At 45.0% G+C, this 14,023-nt stretch overlaps 1 protein-coding gene across 1 annotated transcript in view; it reads right to left on the reverse strand.

Moving 5' to 3' along the window:
- Positions 1-2,661: 2,661 nt before the first annotated feature.
- The window catches only part of LOC309698840 (uncharacterized protein), a gene marked incomplete at its 5' end in the record, with an annotated part of 151,421 nt that continues 140,059 nt past the window's right edge, over positions 2,662-14,023 (reverse strand). Inside the window, one exon of the mRNA XM_082521567.1 lies at positions 2,662-2,674. The remainder of the gene's footprint in view (positions 2,675-14,023) is intronic.

The raw sequence follows: 14,023 nt of genomic DNA on the forward strand, positions 1-14,023 counted from the left end.
TAAACAGACAGATTCAGATGCAGACTCAGAGGCAGATCGAAAATATAACACACAGAACTTAAACAATCATCATCTAGAAAATGATAACAAACTAAAAGCGCTGGGTCACCGACCCAGGACCATGACAGTACCCCCCCCTCAAGGGCTGGCTCCAGACAGCCCAGCAGAAACACAAAAACGGACCAAAACCAAAAAAGAAAAAAAAAAAAACAAAAAAAAAAAACACCCGACCAGGGTGGGCGGAGGGGGCCCAGGACGGAGGGACAGAGTCCAAAAGGCCCAGATGGTCAAGTTCAGGAGGCCGACCATGCGAACGGCAGCGGGGCCGGTCCCGATGCCGGCCACGCAGTAGGCAGCGGCGTGGAAACAGTTCTGGGGGCCGACCGTGCGGACGGCAACAGCGGCGTGGAAACAGTTCTGGGGGCCGACCGTGCGGACGGCAACAGCGGCGTGGAAACAAGTCCGGAGGCCGGCCACGTGGAAGGCAGTGGCGGCGTTCAGGAGGGCGTCCACGGCGGCGGAGATGCCCAACAGGCGGCCAGGCAGATGACCGACGATGTGGAGGTGGTAGTAGGGGACCTGAAGGCTGCGTGGCCCTTGCAGCCCCAGGTGAAGCGGAGGCTGGACCAGACGAGGCAGACGCTGAAGCCGAGGCTGGACCAGACGAGGAGGCTGAAGACACAGAGGCTGGACCAGACGAGGAGGCTGAAGACGCAGAGGCTGGACCAGACGAGGAGGCTGAAGACGCAGAGGCTGGACCAGACGAGGAGGCTGAAGACGCAGAGGCTGGACCAGACGAGGAGGCTGAAGACGCAGAGGCTGGACCAGACGAGGAGGATGAAGACGCAGAGGCTGGACCAGACGAGGAGGATGCAGAGGCTGGACCAGACGATGAGGATGCAGAGGCTGGACCAGACGATGAGGATGCAGAGGCTGGACCAGACGATGAGGATGCAGAGGCTGGACCAGACGAGGCTGATGCAGAGGCTGGACCAGACGAGGCTGATGCAGAGGCTGGACCAGACGATGAGGATGCAGACGCAGAGGCTGGACCAGACGATGAGGATGAAGACGCAGAGGCTGGACCAGACGATGAGGATGCAGAGGCTGGACCAGACGATGAGGATGCAGAGGCTGGACCAGACGATGAGGATGCAGAGGCTGGACCAGACGATGAGGATGCAGAGGCTGGACCAGACGAGGCTGATGCAGAGGCTGGACCAGACGAGGCTGATGCAGAGGCTGGACCAGACGATGAGGATGCAGAGGCTGGACCAGACGATGAGGATGCAGAGGCTGGACCAGACGATGAGAATGCTGAAGCTGGACCAGGCAAAGCAGCTGATGAGGATGCTGAAGCTGGACCAGGCAAAGCAGCTGATGAGGATGCTGAAGCTGGACCAGGCAAAGCAGCTGATGAGGATGCTGAAGCTGGACCAGGCAAGGATGAAGCAGTGGCTGGACCAGGTGAAGCGGATGAAGCCGAAGCATGCGCTGGACCAGGCGACGCTGAGGATGCTGAATCCGGACCAGGCGACGGCGTGGAGGATGCAGCAGAGGCCGGGCCAGGCAACGGCGTGGGGGATGCAGACGGAGGCGCTGCAGCAGGTGGCGGCATGGATGAAACTGCTGCTGCAAGCGTGGATGAGGCTGCTGGTGGAGCAGCTGGTGGTTGGACGGGCTCCTCGGGCCCCCCAGCTGACGAGGAAGAAGGCTGGACGGGCTCCTCGGGCCCCCCAGCAAAAACAGTCTCAGAACCAGTGGGCACTGGAGCCCCTGGCACACACAGAACAGAACCAGCAGGTGCGGAGACCTCTGGCAGGAACGCAACAGAACCAGCAGGCACACGGGCCTCTGGCAGGAACGCAACAGAACCAGCAGGCACACGGGCCTCTGGCAGGGACAGAACAGGACCAGCAGGCACACGGGCCTCTGGCAGGGACAGAACAGGACCAGCAGGCACACGGGCCTCTGGCAAACACATAGCGGCCTGCAGCTGCGCAGAGCATTGACCCTGCTCAGGCAGCGACAGCTCTGTGCAGTCCTCAGCTGGCTTCTTAAACTCCAGGGGTCCAGAGTCTAATGGGGGCTGAAACCCAGCCTCTGGGGAGGCCCTGGAGTGCATCTCAGTCTCAGAACTGGCCAGCCTTTGAGGAATGTTGACATTGTTCTTGGGTTTGTCTCTCTGCTTAGAGTACGGAGTTGTTGAACTGTCCGTTATGGGTTGGACTGACATGGCTTGCTGTACAGGAGGAGTAGGTGAAGGTGATGGCTGAACAGGTAGTGGAGCAACTGACACAGGATGCAGGGCTGGTGACTGCTGAACTGAGGATAAAGCTAATGATTCTTCTGCTAACCGGGCTACTGACTGGGCCATGGATTGTAACAGGGTTTGTAATAAGTCTGGCTGTGACTGTAATTGAGCTATGGATTGTGAGGCTGAATGTGGCGGAGGTGGCGACTGGGCTTCTGGCCGGGCGGCTAACTGAGCTTCTGGCCGGGCGGCTAACTGAGCTTCTGGCCGGGCGGCTAACTGAGCTTCTGGCCGGGCGGCTAACTGAGCTTCTGGCCGGGCGGCTAACTGAGCTTCTGGCGATAAACAGTTTTTGTCCAGTGCCGTACAGAACATCACCCCTGAGTAAACGGTCCCACAGTTCAGACCAACAATACTGTCCTGTCCACTCACCACAGCTGGCTGCTCGGAAATCCCCAGGTCCGACTGTGGCGAGGAGCGTCGGCAGCGTGAGCGCCGTTTCCCCCTCGAAGGCTGGGTTGACGGGCCGGGCAGAACATCCTCTGTCGGACTGGGCAGTGAAGCATGAGCTGCAGGGTGGGTGGTAGCAGCCGGGGGGTGAAGACGGAGTCCATTCAGAATGAAATTCTGTGTGAGCGGGTGAAGTGAGCTGAGCAGCCAGGGGAGACCAGAAACCAAGCGCTGTAGCCGATTAGCCACGGCTTGGCGAAATTCTCTCCCCTCGTGCTCCAGCCACGCGTTGATTAATTTGTCCACGGAGTAAACAATGTCCTCCCGGAGCTCCTTGGGCGGGTTGAATGCTGCTGGGTCCATAGTGGCCGGTTCGTACTGTCACGGCTGCCGAGGCGAGCCGTGTGGATATAGAAGGAGGACCCAAGATGCAGGCAGTGGATGAGATACCGGTGGTTTTATTTACAGAGGTGTAGTGGCAAACAAACAGTGGGGCATAACAAACAACTAAAGACACCTAAACTGGGAGAACTAAAATAACAGACCTGGGAGCATATGACAACGGATGATGAATAGCAGAGAGACGCAGACGAGGAACAGGACACCGTGGAACACAGGGTAACAGACTGACACAAAGTTACACAGACTGACACGGAGGAACACAGACGAACCGGCAACAGGCAGGAGAACACACAGGGCTTAAATACACACACCAGTAATCAGGGGATGAGAGACAGGAGGGAAACACAGCTGGGAGGAATCTGGGCTGACGGGACAGGGGAAACGTAATCTGATCACACTCACATACGACGCGGACCTTCACAATAAAACAGGAAACTCAGATACATGGAACCAGACAAGACATTGAACTAAACAGACAGATTCAGATGCAGACTCAGAGGCAGATCGAAAATATAACACACAGAACTTAAACAATCATCATCTAGAAAATGATAACAAACTAAAAGCGCTGGGTCACCGACCCAGGACCATGACACATACAGGCACACACAGACACAAACATCCATTCCCACCCTCATGCTCTCATATGCACTCACTCCACACTCAACCAACGTGGAGACAGACATAAAGAGACGCTGTACACACAATCACACTCCCCAAGCGTACTCTACAAACCGGGTCTAGGTCTAGGTACCCTTGGCCCTGGAGGGGGGAATTGCACCCAGACCCAGGTGGTGTTACCCTTTTCCCTGCGGTGGGGAGTGTTGTTTTCAGATTCTTTCTTTTACATCTATAAACCACCTGTTCATTTTTTTATTACAATTAGTTTCACATAAATGTTAGTGTTTCCTTTATGATCTTTTGATGCTTACACTACACTGTACACATTAGAGACATTTCTGTTACCTGTTTCTGTTGACTCAGAGTTGTGAAATGTTCTTTTATTTGATGCACAATATGAAGCTTATAATTTTCTTACAAATAAAATTCTAATGACAAACATGAACAGCTGTGGTTATTTCTGAGACATGAGTTTTTGAATGTGTTCATATTTAGACAGTGTGCATCTGTCTGCTGAAACTGTGATGGTGAACCTGAGGTGATGGTCAACAGAAGGCAAATATATATCAATATAAAACAATATTGAAGTAATGTCTTTACCCTCTGCAGCGTGTGGACGCAATCACCTTATTCACTGTAGTAAACGTGCACCGCTAGCTCACGTGACTGACTGTCTCCATGGTTACATCGTATATTATTAGCTATGTAAACAGCTTCCAAAGATGCCGCCATAGCTCTCTGCAGCTGTAACACTTTCACACTTTGCAAATCATTTCACGTTTTTGATAGTTATGAAGACAGAATATGTTTCTAAGGTCATGCTAGGCGGTTGCTATGGTGGTTGCTGTGGACTTGGGTGGACCGCGTCCAATTCCTGTTATTAGCTGTCCGCCGTAGGAAGGCTGCGTTCCACTTACAAGTAGTGACAGTCTGCCGCAACTCGAACTCAAACCCGCTTTGTTCTTTAATTATAGGCCTTTTATAGCCGTTCATGACACGCACACACACACACACACACACACACACACACATAAAGCACTTTGCCTCACCACGACAATGCAACTTTACCTAACCTAACCTTAAAGTGTCTGATATAGGATAGAAAAATGAAGCAACCAGAGATTTAATGATGAAGACTCTGGGTTCTGTAGTTCACGTTTTACAGTCCTGAATGACTCTTTGCATATGATTTATTGAAGAGGAGTTTAGAATGCACTTTACATTTAGACTGTTGCTGTTTCATTTTTTACATTGTTGCAGTGTTATGTCATGAATAAGGTTCACCTGCTGGGGGTTTGATGGATCAGCTGGACAATACAGTCAAAGACAGACTTCATTCATCATATGCAAGAATCCTAGTTGGATTTTTGTTGTCACTCATGTTTTTGAACCAAATATTGAAAACAATTCTGACAGACTGGATACCTGGTCAGGTGTACATTACCTTGTACTCAAGCATCCCAGGACAGAGCCCTGCCCCACCATGAGCCTGGGTGGATACGTGGTTATTAATATAAAAGGACTGATACTGAATATGAATATTTCATGAAAATCAAATTATAATACAAATTAGTAATAAGGGTTTCTCTGCGCCCTTATCTACCCCATACTCAAAGAGCTGCGGGCAGAGAGGGTGACAGGCGAGGATGGCACTGAAGAGAAGATGCTCGGTTTCTGGAGTCTCCTGGTCCTGTCAGTATTAGTAGGATGCATCTGCTGTGTCTTCTCGTGGATGCTCACCTACCTTGACTCATTCCAGCCTGGTACGGATTTCCCAACACTGCGGATAGTGGCCCACGTCAGAGACGTTTAATATTGATTACATATGTCTGAATTGCTAACCCTAACCCTAGCTCAACAGACCACAATGCCCTGGACTGTCAGTATTATTACATGCTGTGAACATAAGTAGCTTTGATCACAGTTTATGTTGTAAAAGAGAAGGAATATTGAAAAAAAGATCAACATTGTGATATTATTTCTTCCAAACTGACCAGAAACATGCTTGTCAGACTCTCACAGCAAAGGATCAGACTCACTGTGCATGACGGCTCAGGCCAATGATGTCTGTTAGATTGTCAGTTGTTTAGTGCTTCTGTACAGTTAGGGTCACCGTCTCTATTTCAGAATAATTAATATGCGGAAAACACTAAAAGTTGATTGTCTTCCAATATTCTAGCATAATTAAAAAACTTTGACTTTGTAAGTACATATTATTAGTCCTAATGCCAGTATGAGTCTTCATAACTCCTGCTTTGAAATACTGAACTTTAAAATTTACCCGATGAAAGATCATTTACAGTGGCACTCTGTCAGGATCATTCTGACTGTAAGATCACTGTATTAATCTGAATCCTTCTGAAATGTGCTGTGAATGAATGCTGATGCAACTCACTGTGGGAAAGCTGTTAATAAAATGAATCTGTGACACATGCAACACATTCACAGAGGAAGAGGACACAAAGGGAGGACACGCAGAGGCTGTGTTGAAGTCAGAAATCCAAATCTTTATTAAAAAACAGGCGGCGGTTACAAACAGGAAGACAAGCAGTCCATCAAACAGTCTACAGGGTCAAACATACAGAGAATTCAAACAGCAGTAAAAAATAACTGGACACTGAAAAACTTAAAGCAATATGTGACGCAATAAAAGGAAGCAGCGCAGTATATTCACTGAATTATCATCAATTACAAAAGAGAAAAACGACGATTTCTAAGGATTATTTTCTTAAATGCAGTTAGAGTGTGGCTGGTAAAGATGGAAACATACAGAATGTAAACTGTGTGAGTTTGTGAACTTTGTTAGTAACAAATGAGGTAAAAAAACAACCAAAACAGACAAAACACAGAAAGAGGCTCTCAGTATTCATTAATAATTAGAAAGAAACATTCTGGTCGTGGATTTTTACAGTCTTAGTTCCGCTCGCTGTCATCATTTTAATCATCATGATCAATGGCGAGGTCCTGAGGTGGGCGGGGCTGTCTCTGGTGATGTCACCATGAAGGAACAGCATCTGGCACGTGTTGCTGAAACATCTCAGTACACTGGTGTAGTTTCCTCTCCTGCTGTTGGACATGTGACACTTGAACATTAAGGGGAAGAAGAAGAAACAGTGTTAGGTCAGGTGACCACATGGTTTCTAAAGTAACTGACAGGAAGTAACCAGGCCGTTAGAAATGGATGGCATGTGTTTAGAGTTACTGGAGTTGGGTAACTCTACTTACCAAAAGCAGAAGCACACAGATGAAGGATCAGATGCTGAATGTTGCAGGAACATGCTCATGTGTTACGGCTGTGGCCATGAGGACCCTGTGTGGGCTGTTTTCTTCCTGTGTTTCTGTACTGTGCTTAAGACTCTTTCCAGGTCCCTCCCCTAATGAAGAGTAGTGAGCGGCTGATTGGACCATGGAGCAGGTGACTACCTTCAAAAAGCCGCTCTGACAGATCCACAGAGAGAGGGAGAGAGAGTGGAGCGAGCGAGTAGCTTGACAGCCGACGCGGCCCTGACCCTGGTTTTCCCAGCCTGTATTCTTATTGTGTATTTGTGTGAGCATGAATTGTGAAAGCCGCTCCTGGTGCTGAGAGCGTAGGCACTCTTGGGCGGAAGCGGAAGCCGCCTTTTCTTTTGGAACCGTTTTCTCCTGTTTTCCGGGTAGGGAGCGAGGGATAGCTCTGTCATTTGTTTGTTCTGTTTCTTTCCTAGGGTTTAGTTAGTTTTTCTCTGGTGGTACTTAGTTGGTTTTGTTTATTATTTTGGCCTGGGCTCACCCTGGAGCTATGCTTCTTTTCCTTAAATAAAATCACCTTTTTACTCACAACTGGTTTGGATGTTTGGCTTGGGAACCAGGGCGGGGATTTGTCTCTCTCTCCTCCAACCTTATGTGCGTTCCTATACGCCTAGACTAGGGGCGTAACACATGTGTGGTGGTCATTCAGTGCTGCTCTGGCAGGTTAGACAGTCCAAGACTGATATGCTGCCCATCTGAGTTTGAAAAAACACATGCAAAGATTTATTTTGTATTACAGTCAAAGTTGGATGTTCATTTTTGTCCTTTAAAAATGTTTGTGTATTTGAAAGCACTAACATTTAAGGATGACTTGGATCGTCTCCTTTAAAGGGGAGACAAGTGTATCCACTGATCTACGTCACTTTACCTGGATGATGACTCCTCACCCCTCACTCAGAAACACTCCTAATATAACCAAGCAAATAAATAATATTGAAGATTTACTTACATCATTACAAAAAAAGCAAAAACATCTGCCTTTGATTCTATTTCTCCATTCCTGCTGAACATCAGGAAACAAATATCTCAATAAATCACAGTAAAATGTAAAGCACATGTTTTCTCTGCTTTGTCAAACCTCTGCAGAGGCTCTGTCAAGAAAAACATATCTGTAAGCATAAAACAAATATACATTTCATAAACTGCTGCTCTGCCAGCATGTAGGAATCACATATAACACACACGGGTGAAGAAACATCAGAGCTCAACTTTGGATACTTTAGATCTAAACAGATCAAAGCAGCTCTTAGCTTCAACAATCAGTGAGCAGACAAACAATGATACCAAACTGATTCTGTATGAATACAATATGGTATTTTCAATACAGGTGTCAAATTAATTTATTAAAACCAATACAGATATATGTATATTAGGGGTGCAACGATACACAAAATTCACGGTTCGGTTCGATACTTTGGTGTCACGGTTCGATATTTTTTCGATACAAAAAAAATGTTCATGCCTTTTTAATTTGTCATTTATTAAAATTATAAATATATATTTTAACTCAAAAGTACAGTTTTTAAATTTAACCCTAACCCTTGTGCGTGTTTTTTATTTTGACAGCGAATGCGCACCTGCGGACCACTTATGTGCAGCCCTGGTTATTTAGCTCGTCATATTGCAGCCACAGAAATTATTTTGTCCATGAAACCATAAAGCTGCACTTTCTTTTTGCCTTATAGTCTGATTTGTCATAACTTCTCCGTTTTGTGGTAAACTTTTCTTTGGCTGTCACTTCTTCACACTGACCTGTCTTATTTGGCTCAGCAGAACTGAAATATATATCCTGCTGCTTTTACACACACACTCACATAAGCTCAGCGATTCTCTGTGCGATCAACCTCTCACATGTTTAAGCTTGCTGCGGGAGATTTCACTTGTCATGTTTGCATAGTAAGCTAACGATTAATAAGAGGATGTCAGAGGAATTGGTGCACAAATTATCATCACTCACAGATCAGTGCTGTGGCTCTCTATACACAGTTCGCACGATTGCAAAGTGAAAGCAAAAAAACAAGCGCAAATTCAAACGCGATTTCAATATGTCACATATTGACAGTGGCTCACCGATGCCAATGACATAATTACCCAGCTACATTTCTGAAAGAATGCAAAAGCATTGACATATATTTTTCCTTCCTACAATAGCCCGACGGGCAGGGAAGAGATAGATTGTGGTAGCCCGACTGAAAAAATCGCTAGCCCCAGGACGTCGGGCTAGCGATATTGCAAGCCCTGTATCTGATTGAGGAATCACTCATCTGTGGAAAAGAGAGTTTATTACAGAGAAATGTCTCTTTCAAAAATAAAAGCTATACTATCCGCTTCTTCTGGGCTATATTCTCAGCAGCATATTAAACATATAAGGAGAATCATGTGCTAACAGCTGTCTAAATGACTCGGCTAAAGTTTGTAGCATGCTTGTTGTTTTTGTCTTTACACTAGGATGATGTCGGCGTAAATGTGCAGTCATATTCGTTGTGTTCCCACGAGTGCTTTCAGGTTAATCTCGTTGAAATGACCTTAACGCCACAACACGGCAAATCTCCGTTAACGAGCTACCGCCGATCACCCCGTGCATGGGGCTAGACGGCCAACACGTTAACGAGCTAACTGCGCTAACACACTAGTTCCCACCCATGTAATTGAGCATTGCATGGCACATCCAACATACTGTTTTACTTTAGTCCATGACTCGCTTACCTTCAGGGTCATACGTCACATGAAAACCAAAATAATTCCAAACGCCAGATCTGAATGAGGGTGGGGGAGGTCCATGTTGCAAGGAGAGCTTAACTTCTGTCTTGCTAGCTTGCCCTGAGCTCTTCCTTCTGACTATGCTGTCTGTGTTGAGCGCTCAGTGGATCTGCGCTCGACAGTGCAGCCTAGGCGGAGTAGTCGAACGCAGATTCACTGAGCGCTCAACACAGACAGCATCGTCAGAAGGAAAGTTGATAAAATAAATTACAAATGTTGTATTGTTCGATACATATGCGTACCGAACCGAAAGCACTGTATCGAACGGTTCAATATCGATATGAATATTGTTGCACCCCTAATGTATATATATATTTTTTGATAAATTAGTTTGCTAAATTATAAGAATATATATATATATTTTTTCATTTAACAATTGCAACTGAAAGAAATTAAATATTGAACAAAAATATATTGTCACATTCTGAGCATGCTCAGCACGCTGACAGACTTGAAGTTGCTACAGATTTTAAGAAGTGATAATTATAGGGAAGAAACTTCTCCTTTTCATCCATTTAATCAAACATTTGATGCCTCAGCTGTCTCAGTCTATAGCGTTCTGCAACTACAACTAACCTGAGGCTTGGATTTGGCTGCAGGTGCCCCTGTACATCCTTCTCAGCAGCACACATGTGGGTACCATTTAATCCCACTTCTTCCTGAGCTTTGCTTCATCACAAGACCAAAGGTGGCATCCCGTGTCACAGTCTTATCATCATCCAGAAGAAATATTTGAAGAAACATCATGGAGAAGAAACATTTACGCGCCTCCTGGTTTTGTTTTCTGATCCTGCAAAAAGACTGAGGACAACAAAGCCCAGAGAACACGAGATACACAACATCCAAAATTCAGACTCAACAGCCTCCATAAATGAAGAGCACCAGGTTGGTTCAGTTATAGTAGATATAAGCATACTTCACATTACTGGGTATGAATAATAATGAGGAGGCAAACGTTGAAGATGCAGAGCATGATGTCCCATCATCAGACTGTAAACAAACATCCACCAGGCTCTTTGTTGCCAAAATTGATGATTCTCCTATCAGGGATCAGTAGAGTGTGTTAACCTGTGGTATAAGCAGCAGTCACTGAAATATTACTGTTTCAGATAAGAAAGCCAGGGTGGGAGGGATCTCTGCAAACTGACTTACCTCTGCAAGTGTGAAGCTCAACAAAAATCTGACTCTCCAGTCACTGACAAACAAAAACTCCAGCTGGGAGATAGAAAACGCTGTCTGGGTCTTGCTGGATGTTGCTAGTCAGAGTCCCACATTAGCAGAGTGCTTCTTGGTCCCACTGACCCATGTGGACAGTGACTGTGGAGAACTGTTCTGGAAAACAGAGAAGAGAATTAAAATAACAAAAAGCCAAAAAGGATTTCCACAAAGACTCTCTTGGAATCAGCAATCAAAAAATCACTGGTTCATATTTCAATTAAATATGAACAGGTTCCTCAAATGTACGCAGTTCAGATCTGATTTAATTTAATTTCCTTCACACAGCACATTCGTCCAGGTCGACAGGTAAACATAGAATTAATCTCAGGTAACATGACTCATAGTAGAGATTCAGTAAGAAAGATTGCAGGCTCTAATATTATTACCACACAATCCAAGGACACACCAACAGCTCAGATATCTAGAACTATTTAAACAAATGTCTTCTGAATATTCAATTCATGTTCACAGTGGGGGGGGGGGGGGGGGGGGGGGGTCGTGGAATTTTTTAAATAAAGTCTGCAACACAGAAAGAGCTGTGATCAAGCTATTTATTACTGCACACAGGACAGCAAACACACATCAAACATCACAGTTCAGTCATGTCAGCGCTGCCACAGAAGTGGTGCTCCTACTCCTTTATGCATTCCAAGGAAGAGGGAGGAAGTTACAAACTGATCCTACGGATCAATGGTTATGCTGTTTGGTGCCCTTGGCCTTATCAGCACCTGTAAAGGGAGTTGTTTTCTCAAACTGCTGACGCTGAAGTAAGTTCATCTAGTTTTAGAAACTTTCACTGAACAGTCTATAACAGTGTCACAACTAAGCATATGCATAAGCACTTAAATACTTTAAATGAGAATAACAGAAAATTTCTATTACAGAGGCTAGAGCCTGTCCCAGTAGTCATAGGTAGAGCACACCTGGACAGGTCACCAGTCTGTCAGAGGACTAACACAGAGACAGACATCAGAGTAACAAATCTATTTAAAATTAATGTAAGTTTGCTGCAGCTGTATGTATGAACATGTGTTTCTGTGCTCACAGTCCACCTCTCAGGAACCTGCAGTTCACTTTTAGTAAACTTTAAACAGACCTCACAAAAGGCTGATGTGGCTGGATCAGTAGTCTGATTTAAGTACGATACCTTTGGCCAGGGATTACTCTGGTACATCGCTTCACTGCAGTCTTACGTAGTTTCCCCACACCTGAATAAAAAAATACTGATATATACAAATAACAGCTTCAGCTGATGCAGCCTGACTCAATCCTAGATGTTCAGCACACAGAGACACAGAAGTGCCGTTTAAAGTTTAGTGTTAACCTGAGTCACTGATCATTTGCAGTATTACAGAGTCTGGCAGTCTTTGCATGATGTCCACGTCACTGTAAGTTTCTAGCTGACTCTCAGGTGTGACAGGTGTGCCAGCAGGAAAGAGTAATAATAACCTGCATCCTGAGGTTTGTCATGCAGGATTAAAGGAGCCAGGCTTTGTTCACACAGCTGGGATTGTATTTTACACTGACCCTGGGTCAGTATAAGTATCATACAGTTTAAACGAAGCACTGAAACTTGCATATATTTATTACAGATGCACTGAAGCTAATCGAGATATTTGCTGTCAACCTGTGGCTGCGATTAAACACTTTACTGGAAATTTTATTAACCAGTAACTTCATCAGTCATGACAGAAGCTAATATTTCTGTGCTAACATTGTTTAAACAGTAACAGCTTTACTCCAATATAAGCTAACATTTACACCGTAACTTTAAGCTAGCACCATAAAGACGGTAAAACACGTAATAATATCTACAAATGCATCTTAAAGCTGTTATATTAGCACTCTGTGTATTACTAACATAACCACATTAACATTACTGACACTCGCTGACTTTTAATAGTCATTCTATAAATGCTGTCCGTTTAAATGGTGTGTTGGTATAACTTTAATGTGGTGATATGCTTTTGTTTGTATGATTTGGCACCCTCTTGTGGCCACAGTTGGTACTTGGGAAGTTGTTATGCCCAGCTAGTTTGCTACAAGTGCTCAGTGGAGGTGAAACTTTTGCCCACGCATGCCTGTAAGTTTTCATTACATACTATAACCTTAACTATCTGATTTGTGATGCATGTGTAATGTGCATATACTGAGTTACTATTTCAGCTGTGTGGTCATTACTCATTTGTAAAGCTACTTGTGTGCTAGCGACTGTATATTAGCATGTGTTTGCTAACTTGCTATGATCAATAATGCTAGTTAACTGAAGGTGATGTTTATGTTTAATTTAGGCAACCTTAAGATTTATGTTTTTTGCTGGTTGTCATGAAAACTAAGTTTCAATTAGTACATTATGTATGTTCAGTGAATGAGAAGGTAATTATCTGTTTTGTGTTTATTTAGTTTTACAAAAAGAAAAGAGAAAGGAGAGTAATGAAAATGGATAAAGGATACCATGTATAAGAAGCCTCAGTAACATGGCCTGTAAACTGGAGATGCAGATCGAAATAAAGAAGAATCTCAGTTCAAAGCATTCTCTTCTTCTCATTCTGTTCACTGTCTGTCAAACTGGATAAGCTAAATCACGCCCACATCTAGTGAGGACAGAACAAATGGTCTTACCTGTACACACTGCATATCCACCGGATTGCAGCCAGAGTGGATTCTGCCAGGGGCCAGGTAGGGCATTACAAGGGAAAACCATCAAAAACCATCACCTCAGTCTTTTTGTCATTGAACAGATTTATCCAGAGGAGAGATGCATCAGTACAAACGATTTCATCCTTTAAACCTGGACTCTGTGAACGGCTGACTGTACGATGTGCTAAAGAATAGAAAACATTATTTCCCATCAGACCATGAGCAACTTTCAGGCATGTAACACAGTTACACTTTTATTTTTTACATATTCAGCAGAGAGAGTTAGCTGTGTGCACTACTAAAAAAGGCTGTTCCAATTCTCAGCATCGCTCCTCTCTTTTCCTGAGTCCTTAGCAATTCTCCCTCTCACGATGACGTTTTCCTGGAGGC

This window comes from Aulonocara stuartgranti (assembly GCF_965226115.1).
Source record: "Aulonocara stuartgranti genome assembly, chromosome: 3".
Lineage (NCBI taxonomy): Eukaryota > Metazoa > Chordata > Actinopteri > Cichliformes > Cichlidae > Aulonocara > Aulonocara stuartgranti.